Source organism: Podarcis gaigeae (genome assembly GCF_964106915.1).
Source record: "Podarcis gaigeae genome assembly, chromosome: 12".
NCBI lineage: Eukaryota > Metazoa > Chordata > Lepidosauria > Squamata > Lacertidae > Podarcis > Podarcis gaigeae.
Window position 1 is genome coordinate 38,323,010 of NC_139688.1, and position 20,049 is coordinate 38,343,058.

Here is a 20,049-nt window from a genome sequence, read left to right on the forward strand (position 1 = left end):
ACTGTAATTGTCATGAACTTACAGGACAACGGGGAGGAGGAAGTGGACCCTGATGAGGGGTGTAGCCAGGCCTGGGACACACCAGGGCATGCCAGAGATGGGGAAGGAGAAGTTGGTGTAGGAAGCACCCATGGGATGACAGAGGATGGCGAGGTGAGGGGTGTCAGTGCACAGGAACCAGAGCAACAGGGCCCATCACCAGAGGTAGAGGGGGCCCTGTTTCCACGGCAGGCTCTCTAGGTGGACATGGTTTCCCAAACTTGGGTTTCCAGCTGTTTTTGGACTACAACTCCCATCATCCCTAGCTAGCAAGACCAGTGGTCAGGTGGGACTTGCTAGCTCTGGGAGGAACTGTGTGATTTCTCTGCTGGAGTAGGCTTGGAGCAGGTGAGGGTCACCTGCCTCATCAAGCCCAGATGCTGCAATTAGCATGCAAAGTATAAAAGGACAGCAGAGATGAGATGCTGTGTTTGCTCAACTTTCCGCTTTGGTGGGACCATTGCTTGGATGGTCAAGGGAGAGCTTCAGGGCTGACCTCCAGGTGTCCTGACCCCAGAATTGGCTGCAGAGGAGGGATCCTGGCCCAACTGGATTCCTGACCTGTTGGCCTGCCGGACTGCATGCTAGCATCTACTATGGGATTGTGCACTCCAGTGGCACTTGCCACCAGGTACTCTGTGGTTCAGGGCAATAATATGCTAACATAATGTTGATATGTCAATGAATATTATGTATAAAGTTGCAGCTGTAATTTATATGATTTCTGAAGCTATGCACTTCATATTTAATTGAAGAAATTTATTATATTTCATCTCCAATAAGGAGGTGTGTACGGTAATTGGATACCAGTTTATAAATTGGGAATCCCTCCCCCCCAAAAAATGTATATAGCACTGGGGCTCACAACAAAGTTATTGTTACATATTAGATAGCTGATAATATGGCCACAGAGGACTTGGGTACTTTTCAGAGCAAATACTTGCAAGAGGGAGAGATGGAGAGGCTAAAATATATAGACATCATACTGGCCACGAATGATTATGAGAAGCAGGATGGTGCGATGTTGCTTTTTGACCACATTGTTCTCAGTTGAAATTTGTGGCAAAGCAGTATCTTGGGAAGACGTAGGAATGATTCTAGAAATGCATACTCATATATCCTCAGTTAGATTCAACTTTAATTCTTTGATATTTGATAAAGGAAGCCTGAAACAAGCAGAAAAAAGCGGACCAGGGTCATGCTATGCAGCTATTAAGAATGGGCAATGTCCATGCAATCATAAACACAAGCAATTATAAAGCAGTAAAATAAGTTCCACACCCCTGAGGTCAAATGAACTGATAATTTCTTGGGGTCACACCCATCATGATGAATCACGCCCTGCAAGGTCCTACCCAATGGAGATTTGAAAGGTTGTTAGCTTTTAGGGATTTTCTTGTATTTTTTTTTTTCAGATAACACCTTTGTCTTTGCGTGCATGCTGGTTCTAGTAACTCTCCAAAGCCCAGATTTCTCTATACGGTTACACTTTCAATGATATTTTATGGCACAGCCTTCACTTGGAGAATTTGATAATCAGCTTTCTAAGATTCTAATTCAGGGATTGCCAACAAGGTGCCCTCCACAAGTTTTGGGCTACAACTCGCATCATCCCTGACAACACCGGATTTTGGGCAGCGTGGCCGGTTCTGCCACACATGGCGCTGAGCTGAGCAAGCGCAAAATGTAGAAGATCCATAATTGAGAAGATCTATTTGGGGGTGCCAAATTTTGGCCCTGCACAGGGCACCATATTTTGAAAGAATATCGAAGTCTGCCTCTGTGCCTGACCACTGGGCCTGCTGGCTAGGGATATTGGGAGTTGTAGTCCAACAACATCTAGGAACTCAAGGTTGAGAAAGGCTGCTCTAGCTTGCTCACCACACTTGTTTCTTGCTCTGCACATGCTTAAACACTTGTTGTGACCATGCTATGAGTGATAGCACTAGATCACTGGTTTTCAGCTGGAGAACCGGGACCCAGAACTGGTTCACAGTCTGCTCTAAGGTGGGTTTCAACGGCAGCACTATTGTCATAGAAACAAATATGTATGAGTTAAAGGCAGGTCCCAGTTATGAGACAGCTGAAGACTACTTCTCTATTTGAATATGCAGGAAATCATAATGTAAAGCCCAAATGGCACTGGTCTACAACTTTGCCTGGGTTTCTTTTTCCATTCCTGCTATTCCAGGCAATCAGGTAGCAATACAATTCCAGTGTAGTAGAAGGTTTTAAATATGTAAAAATAATCCAAGTTTTGTTTTTCATCAAAGATAGCTTGCCTCGATTGTGCTTGTTTAGGGCAGCATCAAGGGACATATTCGCCCCATGCATGCAGAGGCCACATTCCAACTCAGTGCACAAGGTAGCAGTGACATGCACAGCAAGCATGATTCTTCTGGCTGCTTGGCAAACTGAGATTGAGGCTTATTCGCAAGGTAATTTATGTTCCTAGGCAACATTTATGACAATTCTATAAAAGTTCCTCTGCAGGGATATCACGGCATTGCAAAAGTATTGCTATCATAAAGTAGGATGTTATCTGTTTCTGAACTACAATTAAGCTATAATATTAACAAAGGTCAAGTCTGTGAGGGATTAGCAGCCCCAACTAACAAATGCATATTATTGCTTGTTAGCATGAGAAGGGGCCACGACCACAGAGCTGCATTGCTGACACTCAGACCACAGAAATAGAATTGGTAGAGAGGGCTCTGTGTGATGTCACTTCCCCTCCTCTCCCAGAGAGGAAGGAGCATATAGTACTTCCTGTTCCTCTCTATCTCTTCCTTTGACCAGAGATGGATGCAGACATGCCTCCACTTGCTCCAGGTGCATGCCTGAAGCTTGTTATACAATGTAAGTACAGTGGTACCTTGGGTTACAGACATTTCAGGTTACAGACTCCGCTAACCCAGAAATAGTACCTCAGGTTAAGAACTTTACTTCAGGATGAGAACATAAATCGTGCGACGGCGCGGTGGCAGCAGGAGGCCCCATTAGCTAAAGTGGTACCTCAGGTTAAGAACGGACCTCCAGAACGAATTAAGTTCTTAACCCAAGATACCACTGTATTTTGCCGGCTCAATTTTACTGCTGCCTTTGCTGTGAACCAATGCACGATTAGGTAAAGGTAAAGGGACCCCTGACCATTAGGTCCAGTCGTGGCTGACTCTGGGGTTGCGGCACTCATCTCGCTTTATTGGCCGAGGGAGCCGGCGTACAGCTTCCGGGTCATGTGGCCAGCATGACTAAGCCAGAACAGCAAACGGAAACACCGTTTACCTTCCCACTGGAGTGGTACCTATTTATCTACTTGCACTTTGACGTGCTTTCAAACTGTTGGCAGGAGCAGGCACCGAGCAACAGGAGCTCACCCCTTGCGGGGATTCGAACCGCCAACCTTCTGATCGGCAAGTCCTAGGCTCTGTGGTCCCTAATGCAAGATTATAAGTAAGTAAATTATATGTGTGCCTGGTGGGGCCCGTTGTAGCCATGGGAGCGCCTGGCGGGGTCTGCCATAGCTGTGAGTAGGCCTGGCGAGGCTGGCTAAGACCTGGTGAGGCCCACCATGGCCCCCATACAGATTGGCGCCTACAATACAGCTAAAGAGGAAAGTGGAGGAAGTAGGCCTGCCATACGTCCATATTTCCTTGACTTGGATTTCAAAGGTGGAATTGATGTCCGGGGTGTGTGTGTGTGGGCGGGGGGAGGTTTCAAGAGGCACTTTGTCCTGGATCATAGGCAAATCGTAAAATTGTGCTTTTCTTGGGTGTTTGTTTGTTTTTTGTAAAAAATAGCTCAACAACTTTCAGGTTTTCCTTTAAAAGGCTCAATTTGGGGGGGGGGGTGTTCCTTAAAACAAACTCAACTAATTTTGGGGTGTCCTAGTTTTTACTTGAAATATGGCAGCCCTAGCCCTAGGAGGAACAGAAAGAGATACCACTAAATAGTATTACACAAGCCACACATTTACTGACAGACTTTAACATGTGCATCAACAAAAACCACAGTGGAAGGGATAGCCTTAGCTTTTCAGTATGACATTCCCTCAAGGAGACTGCCCTAGGTAGCCAGCTGCAATGTCCCCTGAGGTTGTGGCAAATCAAAATGGCGGCTCCACAGAAGCCTCTGGTATGGTGACATCCAATTTGTGTGCTAAGCTGCTGTATACAAATGGCTGGCCATAGGGTGCATCTGTCACACAGATGCAGTTTTAAGCAGTTTCTGTGCCACTCTGTTTTCAAGTGAGGTAGGCCTGAATTTTTGTTGTGCTTCCTTCATAACAACTCTGTAGACAACGCACTGCAAGAGTTTTGAGCTCCTGTGCTATTCCACTATTCTTATGAAGTCTGTTTAGTCTTCATCAGAACTGTCTCTTGCGCTGACCAAGCATTTATCATGCACAAATCTTCTTAGAAACTGATAATAAATACTGGCCTTTTGGAGACACATGGATCCTATAATTCCGTTGTTTTAAAAACTGAGGCAATTGTTGAGGATTTTAACATCATTATCATGTTTCATGGTGAAACCGAGAAAAGAGCAATCTCCCTTGAGAATCAGAACAGGATGTTGGCTGGTGTTACGAAGATAAAATATTCAAATATTTATGCAAGGATGTCAAAGGAAAGTATGTATGTTTATGATGAGTGATCCCAACCAAACCCATATAAACACAATATTGGGTGATTCTGTAGTTACCAGCGTAACATTGGTAAGATTTTTTTTACTAATATATAATTTTGGCTTACATTATTTGAACACGAATTGACACCAAACTATTTGTGTGCTAACTGGCTTGATCGTCCCTAGGAAGTGTCACAGACAGCTTAAATGATTTCGTTTTATTGTGTTTTACTAGGGGCTGCCACCCCTGCTGGTTCTCTCACCAACCCTCACTCCTTTGTTATCCCCTTCCTTCCCCCCCTTTCCTCCCCCCACCACCGCCACCCACATCTCACCCCAAATCCCACCTCCTTCCCTCACAACTCGGCCAAACAGCTCTTCTCTGCTAATTTTTCAATGCGACGTCAGGGGAGTGGATGAACTCTTGGTTGGAGGATGGATGGCGGTTAACAGATTGAGGTTGAATCCTGATAAGACAGAAGTACTGTTTTGGGGGGACAGGAGGTGGGCGGGTGTGGGGGATTCCCTGGTCCTGAGTGGGGTAACTGTGCCCCTGAAGGACCAGGTGCGCAGCCTGGGAGTCATTCTGGACTCACAGCTGTCCGTGGAGGCACAGGTCAAATCTGTGTCCAGGGCAGTTGTTTATCAGCTCCATCTGGTATGCAGGCTGAGACCCTACCTGCCCGCGGACTGTCTTGCCAGAGTGGTGCATGCTCTGGTTATCTCCCGCTTGGACTACTGCAATGCGCTCTATGTGGGGCTACCTTTGAAGGTGACCCGGAAACTACAACTAATCCAGAATGCGGCAGCTAGACTGGTAACTGGGAGCGGCCGCCGAGACCATATAACACCGGTCTTGAAAGACCTACATTGGCTCCCAGTATGTTTCTGAGCACAGTTCAAAGTGTTGGTGCTCACCTTTAAAGCCCTAAACGGCCTCGGTCCAGTATACCTGAAGGAGCATCTCCATCTCCATTGTTCTGCCTGGATACTGAGGTCCAGTGCCGAGGGCCTTCTGGTGGTTCCCTCACTGCGAGAAGCCAAGTTACAGGGAAATAGGCAGAGGGCTTTCTCGGTAGTGGCACCTGCCCTGTGGAACCCCCTCCCACCAGATGTCAAAGAGAAAAATAACTATCAAACTTTTAGAAGACCTCTGAAGGCAGCCCTGTTTAGGGAAGCTTTTAATGTTTAATAGGTTATTGTATTTTAGTGTTGTGTTGGAAGCCGTCCAGAGTGGCTGGGGAAACCCAGCCAGATGGGCGGGTTATAAATGATAAATTATTATATTATTATTATTATTCTCTCTGACAATTAACATGGTGCCTCACAGAGTTCTTTGCCAAACCACTCTCTCAAGTGCATCCCACCCTCCTTCAAAGACACCTTCCTCAGCAGGTCGCCTGGGCTGCCCCCCACCTGCACCACTTGCTCACTTGCCTCTTTTCTCTCGTCACACTACCGTTGGTGTGGCCCACCAACATTAAATTGTAGGAAGTTGGCAGCATACCTAAAGCAAATGTCTCCGCTATTAAAGAGTATGCTAGGGAATTTATACACAAGCACATTTATCAGCATCAGTTGGCACGTCTGCCTATTTTCACCTGATGAAAAGCAGAGGGTGTGATATTCTCTGCCCCTTTCTTGAACTGCATAGCACTGCCCTGACATGTAGGTGTTCTGCATATGCATGGAAGCATACAAGGGCCTTCAGGCACTGGCATCCATCTCCACAGCAATTTGATATTAAATGTAATAGGCTGTTAGCAGACCTTGCAGGTTTGGTGAATTAGATTGGAGTAATCACTTACAGTATCACTATCAATCTTTTATTTCGGTCACAGACCAACATAAGATAAAACATATGGATAAACTGAACACATAAGACTTAAAACAGGTAAGGAATAAAAACTAGCAATTAAAAGGTGATTATATCATACATAATTAAAAAGATAGAAACAGGCACAGTTAAAAGGTCTTGCATTTTGGACCTAGTTTGTGGCACAAACCATCCTTCGACGAATATCCATCATGGCAGTGCAGAATCTAGCAACTGAGTATGTAACATCTGGGTTTTCATCTTAAAGTAGCAGGGAGGTATAAAGTTATGTGCAACCTGGGAATTTATGTACTACAGGTAAGATGAACCTAGCTCGTATATCTGTATGGTATTGGCAGTAAAAAAAAAAAAGGCATGTTCTGTTGTTTCAACTTAGTTTCTGGAGTTCAAAGGCTTTATTCATGCAGGAACTGTTTATAGGATGTGTGGAGCCAAGAAAGAGAAAGAGGAAACATCTTGTCTGGAGAGAACAGCAAACGAAAAATGGCTCAGCTTTTAAGGGTGGAGTTAACTTAGACAAAGAAGCTTCAAACAGGGTGGCTGGGTCACTAGACAAACAGTGCTCTCATGTGGTTTAAAGTACCGTAACAAATGCATTAACTACTAATGCCTGATGGCAGCGTCCCTATAACACACAGGTTAATTTATATAACAAAAATTGAGAGGCCTGATGGCAGTCACACCATGTTATTTGAAATCCCCAGTGCTAGCTGAATAGATTGCTCAGCCATCTTCAATGGTATTCTATAATTATTTCAGAGGGCACTAAGATCATCATAATTGAAAGCAATATTTTGAAGTAAGACCTGTGGAAGCCTGCATTCAGGCATAGCACTGCCATAGGGTTTGTTTTATGCTTACTTTGAGACCAACAGGCTACTCTCAAATCATTTGTTGATCTGAATGACTTTATCATCTAATTTGTAGTCATTAATGATCCCTGGTTGCTGCTTCCTGGAAAGGCATAATAAACTGCTGGGCGCTGTGCTCCTGTTCCATTTTTTATAATTGCCTGCAACTTACTGCAGTTCCCCTGAGCTTCAGTTAGGAAAGGACGGCTATTCTTGGCTTTGTGCATCAGATTGTTTTTCCCCCTGTGTTTTCATATTCATATCCATTTTGTTTAAAGAGGAACCAACATAGGCTTCTCTTAATCTCGGCTTTTTTGGATCAGAAAAGCAATTAAAAAGAACAAATCTGTTTCTCATGCACAAACACACACACACTGTGCTAATGTGCAGTGTGAAAATCACATTCAGCTGTGCAACTGCAGAGGCCTCCATTTGCAGGATCTGAAATAGATACAAAACACTACATTTTACAATGTGCCATGCAACCCTTTATATTTAGAACATCCTACTGTGTTCAGTGGAGCTACTCCCAAGTGAGTGGACTGTGCCCTCAATTACTTTTTTTCATTTCTAACGCTTCATATATATATATATATATATATATATATATATATATATATATAAAAAAAACATGCCTCAAAGTAACCAATTAAAATATGAATACCATCAATAAAAATAGCTTAGCTGCCTCATAGCAACTTTAGCCTGGCCTAGCAAGCCCTGAAAATAACATTTTAAAGGGAATGGAGAATGAAAAAATTCAGCCCTTGGCAAGCGTATTGAAAAAGTGGGTTCTGGAGTTGGGTGTGGGAATAAGGACACTTCCTTTACAGGATCTTATTTTAAATAGCCGTACGAAACAGGACTGAGCTTTTAAAACAAGAAACATCATGCCATTCCAGATGTTTGCTTAAAAAAAATTATGCCCTGCTTTTTCACGTGTCTCAAAGCAACTTACAAAGGAAAAAGCAAAGCAAATTAAAACAGAAAAATAAGAACCTGATGTCTGAAACTTTGCAGGGAGTATATAGATCCACATTCACTATGTTGTGTGCAATTTGATTCCTTGCAGAAAGCTGGGGAAGATGTTTGAATATATTAGTGAGTGGACAGGTTAGCTTGCATGGCTAGAATCAGCTGCATATGAAATGACGATGTTGCATCATAGAAATGGCCCCAACCAGCACTCTGGAAAATTAAGGATTACTGAAATTTCCCAACAAGGCTATCTCCATAATGAATGCAGGATTACTATTTTTTATGGGTGTTTTTTTTACCCTTCCTGACAGTACATTTGATATGCATTGCTCTGTCTCATTATGTCAGCTGCAGGGTTAGGAATAAATAAATTTATCAAGATAACCAGAGAGAATGGGACTGACAAAAGCTGAATGCAACTGGCGAGGTGCCCGTTTGCAAAGGCAGGGCAGAGATACAGAAGCAGGGCAGGATAAAGACATTGTGCTGCCTGAGGCAAAGGACAAGGTGACCCTTTTCATTCCCACCAGAGGGACAGCATCTTCCCCACTCTTGAGGGGAGCAGGCTAGCTCAGGGAGCAATGGCCCCATATAACATCTAAAATCTGCAACCTGAGGCAGCTGCCTCACTTTGCCTAATGGTAGGCCTGGCACTGTTTGGAACCCGAAGAGAACCAGCAGGTATTGGATTGTAGACAGTCCCTACTTCAAGCAACTATTCAAGCAAATAAATCGTATGTGGTGAAAGAGTTAGTTGCATTGACAAGCAGTGATTTGAACTTTTGCAATTTTACTTCCAGACATGCATATGTCCCACAGCTAAACCCAGTTCTCAAGCTACTAATCACTTGTGGGTCTCCTCCCTATGAAAAGATACCCCTGCAGCCAAGTTAGAAAAGCAAGAAGATTCACTGAACCCTTTTATCACCTGTATACCGTATTTATGGGACATAGTTTTTTTGGATCAGATGACGGAGTGTGAAGGAGTGAATGTAATTAATGAGTTGATACATACTGACTGGTGTACAAAATGAGTTGCTGAAGCAGCACTGAAACAGCCTTCAGGGTCTGGTATTTCTGGCTTCTTTATGAAAGCCAAACAACCAGGGAAAATGTGCTACATCAGTGGTTCCCAATTAAGTACTTCAGACCCCCTGTTTTGTTTTGAAACCAAGCCATGGACCCCCTACTTTTGAAAATGTTGTTATCTTTGTACAGTGGTGCCTTGGTTCTCAAACTTGTCCGTTCCAAAACCAAAGCGTTCCAAAACCAAGGTGCACTTTCCCATAGAAAGTAATGCAAAATGGATTAATCCGTTCCAGACTTTTAAAAACAACCCCTAAAACATAAATTTAGCATGAATTTTACTAACAAGACCATTGATCCATAAAATGAAAGCAATAAACAATTGTACTGCAGTCACACAATCAATCAAACAGTAGCTGAACTGGGTTCCCCACAGTCACAAAAACAAAAAAAGAGCCATAAAAACAAAAATGCAAAATAAATAGCATCAACTGTCTTGAACACCCTGTTTTGGGGCACCGTGTTTTCAATGTGAGCAACCCCCCCCCCCCCGAAAATGGGATGTCTGACAGTTGACAGGTAAGTGCCACAGACCCCCTTAGTGGGTTATGTAGATCCCTTGGGGTCCACAGACCATCCATTGGGGACCACTATGCTACAGCACACCTCAGCTTCTGACCCCACAATAGTACCAGCACAGAAGTTGCTGGAAATAAACTCAGTTTGGGGGCGGGGGAGGTGGCTGCCTTTTGGTTCAGAGCCTCTTCTATGTGAAAACATAGAGCAGTAAAGGGGAGTTAATTAGAACAAGTTTGTCTGCCTATCCACACTGCAGTGCTCTGGTTCGGACTGTGGCCAGGATACGTGGAATGAATTAGGCATGTAGGGTCATTCACACACTTGGCATTTTTTTTAGGAGTTAGCAGACACAGATCTAGGAAGCTGCCTTATACCCAGTCAGACCACTGGTCCATCTACCTCAGTATAGGCTACACTGACTGGCAGTAGCTCTCTGGAGTTAGCAGACACAGATCTAGGAAGCTGCCTTATACCCAGTCAGACCACTGGTCCATCTACCTCAGTATAGGCTACACTGACTGGCAGTAGCTCTCTGGAGTTTCAGGCAGGGGTTTCTCCCAGTCTTAGAGACTGATCTTGTTGGCATCTGCAGACAAGACAGATGCTCCACCGCTGACTTACAACCCTTCCCAGATCCTGATGTAGGGATTAGTAGGGGGCTTTGGCCTCGCATTGCAGACCTGCTCTAGACTCCTCTCCCCGCTCCCAACACCTATTTGCTTGGGAAGCAGAACTTCCATTAGTGCAAATGTCAAATGGGCTGCAGTCCTTTTCAGAGTTGTGTGAGGGGGCCAGAAGATACAGCAGAGAATTCACAATGCAGTCAGAAAGCCATCATGCCCGGAAGCTGAGGTCCAGCGCCGAGGGCCTTCTGGTGGTTCCCTCACTTACAGGGAACCAGGCAGAGGGCCTTCTCGGTGATGGTGCCCACCCTGTGGAATGCCGTCCCATCAGATGTCAAGGAAAGAAACAACTATCTGCCTTTTACAAGACATCTGAAGGCAGCCCTGTTTAGGGAAATTTTTAATGTTTGATGTTTTATTGTATTTTTAATATTTTGTTGGAAGCCACCCAGAGTGGCTGGCGAAACCCAGCCAGATGGGCGGGGTATAAATAATAAATTATTATTTGACCAAAGCCACTGAGGTGCTTTTGAAAATAAGCTTGGGTTTGTAGCATAGCAGGGCTTAGAGCTGTGAAATCAACAGAACTACATTCAACATCTGTTTGGGATTAATGCATTTGATCCTTGCAGTCTTTTCTGAGACTCTTTTTTTAAAAAAAAATATTATTGAATTTTCAAATTATAACATTGAATTAAGCTTTGTGGAAAATTTGTTAATTTATATATATATATATCGCCTCCCCCCTCTTTGGCTTCCCCGTATTTCTGTATTGGTTTATTAAACAAATTCTATATCCTGCTGATTTTGCCTCTTATATAGTTGTGAAAGTTTAGTCAAAACCCGCCAATGAGTCCAAATCTTTATACTGTCTTTTTATATAGTTTATAAATGGTTCCCACTCTTTTTTTGAAATCGATGTTATCTCTCTCATGTATCCTCTGTCAGCTTAGCCAGTTCCACGTAGTCCATAAGCTTAGCTTGCCATTCTTCCTTTGTTGGCGTTTTCTCTGTTTTCCATACTTGTATTAATAAAATTCTTGCTGCTGTTGTCGCATACATAAACAATCTCCAATTTCCCTCTCTTATATCATGATCTAGAATTCCAAGCAGGAAAGATTCTGGTTTTTTAACAAAAGTTTTTTTCAACATTTTTTTCAATTCATTAGATATCATTTCCCATTATTCTTTAACCTTCTTGCATTCCCATTATACATTTTCTGAGACTTTCAAGTACTACGTGTAAATAATCTTTGCGGTCATTTTGCTCCTCTGTTTTTATCATGATATGCCCGAGACATATAAGTACCACAGCTCACTTTTAGTGCTTCTCTTGTGCATGCAGATGATCTCCAAGTTCAATTCTTGAAATCTCCAGGTCAGGTTGGGAAACTCTACAGTTGGGAGCCTTTGACAGCTCCTGCCAGTTTGGCTCCACAATTCTGGCTTGATTTAGTCTTAAGACCGTCTCCTATGTTCCTGGGTATCTAATCTGCTTGTTATCTTCATGTTATCCAGAGACTTGGATTATTATTTTTAATGGATGGCACATATAAAACCAATGAGCCTATTTATTGCTCTTATTGCTTATTGAAGAAAGTAGACAAAAAAACTAAACAAAATTATTTCACAATAGTTTGTGACAGATCGTGCAATGCAGAGACAAATTGGCTTGCATCTGTGATACAAAAGCAAACATTTCCTCACTGTTGGTGTAGGATCTTGCCTTTGCTTTAGCACTGTACCGTATATCTCTCAAGGGGACTGCAGCTTCTTGCTGAGCCATCATATCAGTTGGCTCAGTAACCAGACAGTCACTGCGTCCACTTCCAAAGAAAGCGGTGTAAGCCATGCTTATCAGCCTTTTCAGCGTGTACTATGATAAGATTATAATTCTGAAGATTCTGAAGGGGGAGGACAATGAACTGCTCAACTATAACTAGCACGACAGTGTGTCTGTGTGGAATTACGGGTGGCTAATATATTGGTAACTGGGTGTGGTGTCCAAATACCTTGCTAACCTTTGCTCACAGTACTTAATGTTTGCAGTTTGTCAAGGACAAGACTGTTTGCCTGCTTTGTAAAAACCATGCATGCAAGTTTCTCATAGATATGGTGGGCCACTGTGAGAGTCAGATGTTGGATTGGATGGGATTTTATGTTCCTGGTCCTAATACTTAATTGTGGTCACAAGGAAGTGGGCACACAATATGGTTATGAAGAAGCAACATTCATCTAGTATTAAATCAGGCAACCTTACATAAGCTTGCTTGGAAGTAAATCTGGCCGAGAGTAATGGGACTTAGTTCTGTGTAATACCTCTAGGGATGCAGTATTAAAGAATACACAGGCTGAACCGTATCACATTAACACAGAAATAAAGCTATTAAAATTATTCCTGTATCTCCCTCCATACTGCTGTTTTGCTGGTTCTGTGGCACTCATTAAAATATTTCACATCCTTACATCAGTATCCCATATTTGTTCATCCAGTCTTCACAAATGCCAATCTTTGATTTTATATAACGTTGGCATTTAATACCTTTTCACATCGTTGACCTATATTTGTCTGCCAAGGTATTTCGGTCAGTGGAGCATCTCAAAAATGGGAAAAGGCTATTAATTGTTAGCACCATGTTTAGGGAAGTTCTTGCTCATTCCCCCCCCCCCCTTTACCATCTTACCCATGACTCCCATGTAGGTAAATTCATTCACGGAACAAAATGTTAAAGCAGCATAGAGCTATAGCATGGGCCTGCATTAATCAGGCTATACAAGGGGTTCATTGTTGATGTGTGTGGTTTTTTAAGGAATATATTTTTCATGGTCTGTATTGTATTACACCATTTGTTCTATGCAAGAACAAGAGTGTAGGAAGGCAAAAATGAGCCGACTCTAAATCTAAGGCTGTAATACTAAGGTCATCACACTCCTTGGGAAAGGGTCCCTTTTAAAGGGTTTTAACCTTTAGTTCTGCACTAGGAGTTCTAGAACTTTGATGTCTTCTGCTGTGGGCCAGTCAAGAAATTTTGGTGCCTGAGGCAAAGCAGCAAATGGCACTCCTTCCTTGTCAAGCCAGGTGGATTGTACCCAAGGCTAGTCAAGTTCTTTTGGCAGAAATGCCCACAAGTGCCTAAGCACAGACACAATGAATAATGATGATGAATTAAACAGCTAGCACCTTGCTGCCCTTCCATGACCATCCAAATCGGCTGCCTCACTCTGTTCAATGGTTGGGCCAGCCCTGTGTCTGATCCCTTTGGGGTCGGCACCTATATGATGAGATGGATGCCATTGGGAGAAGATGCAGCTATCTGCGCCAGTGTGGTGTAGTGGTTAAGAGCGGTAGACTCGTAATCTGGGGAACTGGGTTCGCTTCCCTGCTCCTCCACATGCAGCTGCTGGGTGACCTTGGGCCAGTCACACTTCTCTGAAGTCTCTCAGCCCCACTCACCTCACAGAGTGTTTGTTGTGGGGGAGGAAGGGAAAGGAGATTGTTAGCCGCTTTGAGACTCCTTCGGTAGTGATAAAGCGGGATATCAAATCCAAACTCCTCCTCTTCTTCTTCTGCCCCACAACACCAGCAGAAAAGAAGGTAACTGAAAGTATAGAGATCCATAGCAACAAGGCCAGTACCACCAGCATCTGGAACTTCCAGGAGCCTGGGGGGAGAGAGGACTCGTCCTCCCCAGCAATTTCCCCTTTACTACTGTTAGTCTCCTTCGGAGAAATGATGAGTCTAGGGCTAGATCTAGACACATCAAACAAGCGTTTCAGGAAAACTCGTTCTAAACTTCATAAAAGGAAATCACATTGGCGAAAGACGGGACTCCACTGTGATATAACGTATATAAAGCACTTTTTCTTTGCCAATGTAGCTGAGTCCTAGGTGATTTCTAGACTCCTGAACAGGCTCTGCAGTACATTTAAGCCAGGCTGCTGAGTCTCTGTGCATCTGGAATTATATTGTCTGTTAACTTTCCTCTTGCTCTGTATTTATATGTATCTAAGTCTAGATTATTTCTTTTGCGAGTGGGATGCAGGTGGTGCTATTGTCTAAATTAATGAGCCTCTTGGGCTTGCTGATCAGAAGGTTGGTGGTTTGAATCCGTGCGACGGGGTGAGCTCCCATTTCTCTGTCCCAGCTCCTGCAAACTTAGCAGTTCGAAAGCATGTCACTGCAAGTAGATAGATAGGTACCACTGTGGCGGGAAAGTAAACAGCGTTTCCGTGTGCTCTGGCTTCTGTCACAGTGTCCCATAGCACCAGAAGCAGTTTAGTCATGCTGGCCATGTGACCTGGAAAGCTGTCTGTGGACAAATGCCAGCTCCCTCGGCCTGAAATCGAGATGCGCGCCACAACCCCATAGTCCCCTTTGACTGGACTTAACCGTCCAGGGGTCCTTTACCTTTACCTTATTTCTTTTGCCATACCAAATTTATCATCTGTTTAGTAACTTGTTGGTTTTGGTCTCATTTGAATTTATTGATATGTTTTGTCAACTGTTTTCTTCCCCTCCCCGCCCCCAAATGCTGAATTCTCCCATGTTAAGAGAACTGTATAGCTCCTCTACTCTATACCTGATTCATGTCAGCAAATTAATTGTTTTAAGATGGAGCGCCACCTAGGGGCTGTTGCTGCTAGAGCGATGCTTTTGAAGGCAAAGCAATTCCGGTGTCTAAGGAAAGGTTGCATGAGAGAATTTACAATTATTGTGAACCGATGGCGTTTGGTTTTTAATTAGGTAGTCCAAGGGAATAAATGGGCTATTGTTTAAAAGTGATTGGCTTGTTATTGTGGTTAATTCACTTGCAAATCATCAAAAAGTAACTGAAGGGTTCCTTCCCAATAAACTTGGTATGCAAGTTGCAATTTTTTTGGAAATGTCACATTCAATTCACAGTTTGCCCCAATGCAGAAGCCATGTGCACAGTGATATATACAGGATTTTGGGTGCTCCTGGCTCTCCTCCTTCTAGGGAATGGAAAAGGTAAGAATAAAAATTAAAGGAAATGATGATTATGTTTAATACAGCGAAGAAGAGGCATGAAAGAGGTGCCCAGGAATTTCATGTGCACACATTATTCTACATGTGCACTGTATGTGCATGCTATCCAACGAACTACTTCTCATTTCCACTGAAGTCTGTCCTTGTCAGGGCTGGACGACATTTAAAGTTTGCAGGAGACTGTGCTGAGCCTCTCAAAGCTAGCATTCACATTTAGGCTGTATAACACGGAGACACGGGCAAAGGTTACAGTGCAGCTTCCCTGCATTGCAACGCCTATCTGATTCCCCTTTCCTTTTCAGCCAGGCTGGCCAAACTCAAATTTCACTTCAATTCCACAATAAAAGCAAACCCAGAAACTCAACCTGCTGTGAACCAGCAGTGTGGCTCCTTACCAAGCCACTTAAACAAAGAGCTCCTTTTCAAACGTCTTCCGCTATCCATAATGCATGTTACCATAAAATGTCCAGGTTGCTAATTCGCTTGGATGAATGCATCTACCTGGAGGAAAGGCTTATTTCTGCAATTGTTCTAGATCTACATAAAATATGCACAGGGAAGAAAGATTATAAATGCATATTCACATTTTTGTTTCAGGATTGGTAACCCAGAAGACTTAATGCTATAAAAAATGACCTTTCGGTCTTTTTCACAGTAGCAATGGCGGTTTGTGATATCCCTTTATTATAGAAATTAGAATTTTTTTTAAAAAAAGATCTGTGGCTTCGAGTTCTGTTTAACTCTTTTGTGTGCATCTTTAAAAGGTATTCGTGAAATATCTGATTTCAGGGATTAGTGCAGCCTTCATTACTATGCATGAAAAACGAGATGAAATACCACGTTTTTGGCAGCTGTTTCCACTGGATAAGCATCCACTCACCCAGCATGATTTAACATTTTGTTACTGCAGCTTTACGTTGAACATTTGATTTAGTACTGGCAGAATTATGCTGGAAGAACGGCAATGGAAAGACAGGGCTATAGAAGAAAGAATCTGGCAACTCCTGATTACTGATCCTCTTGAAATCACGGATTTGGCTGCCTACGAGGGCCCAAATTAGGGTCTTTCATCCTAATCCTTATCTCCAAATCAGGAGCAGCTGCTGCAGAGCTCCTATTTAGTTTATTTATTTCAGAAAACCTATCTCCCGCCCTTCTGATGCATTTGCATCACTGAAGGGACGCATGCAGCAATAACAATTCTAATATATACATAAATTGAGACAGGCTCAGCAGCCGAAAACATTCCAAAAGGGGGGTTGGTGTCTGTTTGTGTCACTTTCTCAGTACTCCGCCTTATCCTTTCCATAAGGCAGAAATATTTTCCCCACTGGCACCATTACTGTGTTGAAAGTACTGTACAAAAGTGCAAAGCAGCTTCTAAATGCCTGTAGTGTGGAAACACAACAGCCCAAGGCTATGTTTTACATGGCAGCTGTGTGAAGGAAATGACAGCAATGCCCATAGAGTTGAGGACCAAGATGTACAGCAGAGGACAACGCGGTAGGGAGCAGCACATTCTGGGTCCCCTTTCTACCTTCTGTAGGGAAAGGGACCAATCTGGAGCCTAGCACACCCCAGTTTATAATTTCTTCCTGAGCCGTTGGATCTGATCTGTGGAATGCCTGTAGGCCTACTAACTCTTTCCTGCTCCAGTGTGCTGCATCTTTTCCTTCTATCAGATGTTTATCCATGGATCATGATGAATGGAAATCAACTGGAGAAGACCAGACTCTGAAAGGGCGTTGAGAAACCAGAAAGGCTAGCAGCTGCTCCTGCAAAGAAAGGATATGTAAGTAAGGCATCAATCTTTGGAGGCAACTGCAGTGAACGCCATTACAAAATCCTGACTTTATAATATGATTGCAACTTTGGAATGGTTTCAGGCTGCAAGGTTCAGCTTGGGTGAATCCAGAGGTCAGGTGTCATTTTCTTATGAGTAACAAGTAAAGGAGGAATGGTTAAGACCATAAGGGTTTGGGGCCATTGCACTGGAGCAAAACTGTTTATTGAGGTTTTCAACTAAGTATGGACAGAACAGATAATGTAAGAAAACATTAACATAAACATGCATATAAACTGAAATATAAATTAACATAAACATTTCTTTTGCAGGTGGCAACATGGAAGATAACCAAAGTGGATATTGATGGAGAGGAGTCTATTCACATGAAAAGTATGTATTTCAAAAAGCACCTCCGCTAACTGTTATAGAGGCTCATATTTAATTCCATGCACAGTGCCACACACCTATGTATAACTGACTGCTAGAAATGCATTCTCCCCCTTTAAATGGACTGCCTTATTTCTTTATGTCACATATTAAATGCATACATTCCTTGTTGGAAAATGTCTGAAATGTGGAAGTAATTTGAATGCTCGGGGGCGGGGAGGGGATGCTTGAAAATGAAACGTAAACTGCATTCTAAAATTTGGCTTTAATTAGCACACTGCAGATTAACAGTGGCAATTTGAAATTATCTCTCCAAATCAAGGCTGTTTCCATAGCAATGGCTGATTCCCAAGACCTGCTGTGTCAATTTGTCATGAGCAGCCAAAGACAAGAAGGAAATGCTAGGCTCTCTCAGGCCATAGCAAAGGCTACCCAGATCTATCCAAAATGCTTGATCGGTCTGCAAGTACTTGCCTCTATCTAGAGCTTTGTCCCATAAGAGCAGAGCCTGCCCAAGACATTTTGGCACCTGAGGCGAATCACAGAATGACACCCCCCTCACCCTGCCACCAGGGAAAAAGGGGTGAGTGAAGATCTACATCAGGAACAAGGAGGAGACAAAGATCTACTTTGAGAACAGGAAGGAGGAGAGACCAGCAGTGCCTCCTATTTGTCAAGAGGCCACTGTACAGGTGGGATGTCAGTGCTGCCTAGGAGGCGGCAGGTGGCAGATCTATCCTCCAAGATGCACATCACAGCTGTTGCTGCTGGGATCTCAAATTTCGGCAGCACCTTGTGTGGCACCAGAATCTGCCACCCCCCTCACCTTCTGTAGACTGTCTTGCCATAGTGGTGCATGCTCTGGTTATCTCCCGCTTGGACTACTGCAATGAGTTCTACGTTGGGCTACCTTTGAAGGTGACCTGGAAACTACAACTAATCCAGAAGGCGGCAGCTAGACTGGTGACTGGGAGTGGCCGCTGAGACCACATAACACCAGTCCTGAAAGACCTACATTGGCTCCCAGTATGTTTCCGAGCACAATTCAAAGTGTTGGTGCTGACCTTTAAAGCCCTAAACAGCCTCCGCCCAGTATACCTGAAGGAGTGTCTCCACCCTGATCGTTCAGCCCAGACACTGAGGTCCAGCTCCGAGGGCCTTCTGGCGGTTCCCTCACTGTGAGAAGTGAGGTTACAGGAAACCAGCCAGAGGGCCTTCTTGGTAGTGGTGCCCGCCCTGTGGAACGCCCTCCCACCAGATGTCAAAGAAATAAATAACTATCTGACTTTCGGAAGGCATCTGAAGGCAGCCCTGTTTAGGGAAGTTTTTAATATCTGATGAATTATTGTATTATAGTATTTTGCTGGAAGCCACCCAGAGTGGCTGGGGAAACCCAGCCAGATGGGTGGGGCATATATTATTAATTATAATAATTAAATTGTACAAAATAGTTGCAGCACGCTAGGCTCTGCACCCAGTGTAATTTGGGGTCAAGAGCCCCTAAATCTGCCTCTGATCAGTGAAAGGCAGGTGTGCTTCCACAGCTGCTGCCCTGCTCGACATACTGATGAACCTCAGGTATGTTTTAAATTGCCCTGGGGGGAGTTGGATGTGCATACAGCAAAAGGGATGGGGGGGGTAAGGAGCCCTTTCGATGATTTGCTATGTTTGATGGGATGGTGAAGGTACTGTGGTCATGGAATTGTAGAGTTGGAAGGGACTCGCCCCAAGGGCCATTTAGTCCACCCCACTGCAGTGCAGGGATCTCAACTAAAGCATCCATGACAGATGACCATCCAGCCTCTGCTTTGTGTTGTTTAGTCATTTAGTCGTGTCCGACTCTTCGTGACCCCATGGACCAGAGCACGCCAGGCACTTCTGTCTTCCACTGCCTCCCGCAGTTTGGTCAAACTCATGTTAGTAGCCTCGAGAACACTGTCCAACCATCTCGTCCTCTGTCGTCCCCTTCTCCTTGTGCCTTCCATTTTTCCCAACATCAGGGTCTTTTCCAGGGAGTCTTCTCTTCTCATGAGGTGGCCAAAGTATTGGAGCCTCAGCTTCAGGATCTGTCCTTCCAGTGAGCACTCAGGGCTGATTTCCTTAAAAATGGAGAGGTTTGATCTTCTTGCAGTCCATGGGACTCTCAAGAGTCTCCTCCAGCACCATAATTCAAAAGCATCAATTCTTCGGCGATCAGCCTTCTTGATGGTCCAGACCATCCAGCCTCTGCTTAGAACCCTCCAAAGGGTCTTGCTCATGGAAAGGAGGGTCGTTTTAAGAGTTGTGGGGGAGATCATTCTGACACC

General features: G+C 43.8%; 1 long non-coding RNA gene across 1 annotated transcript; it reads left to right on the forward strand.

The window, feature by feature from the left end:
* Positions 1-2,794: 2,794 nt before the first annotated feature.
* On the forward strand, positions 2,795-17,920 carry LOC310828460. Its single transcript, XR_014556902.1, has 3 exons — positions 2,795-2,898; positions 17,253-17,362; positions 17,686-17,920. It is a non-coding gene; the product is annotated as an uncharacterized lncRNA (long non-coding RNA).
* Positions 17,921-20,049: the final 2,129 nt, after the last annotated feature.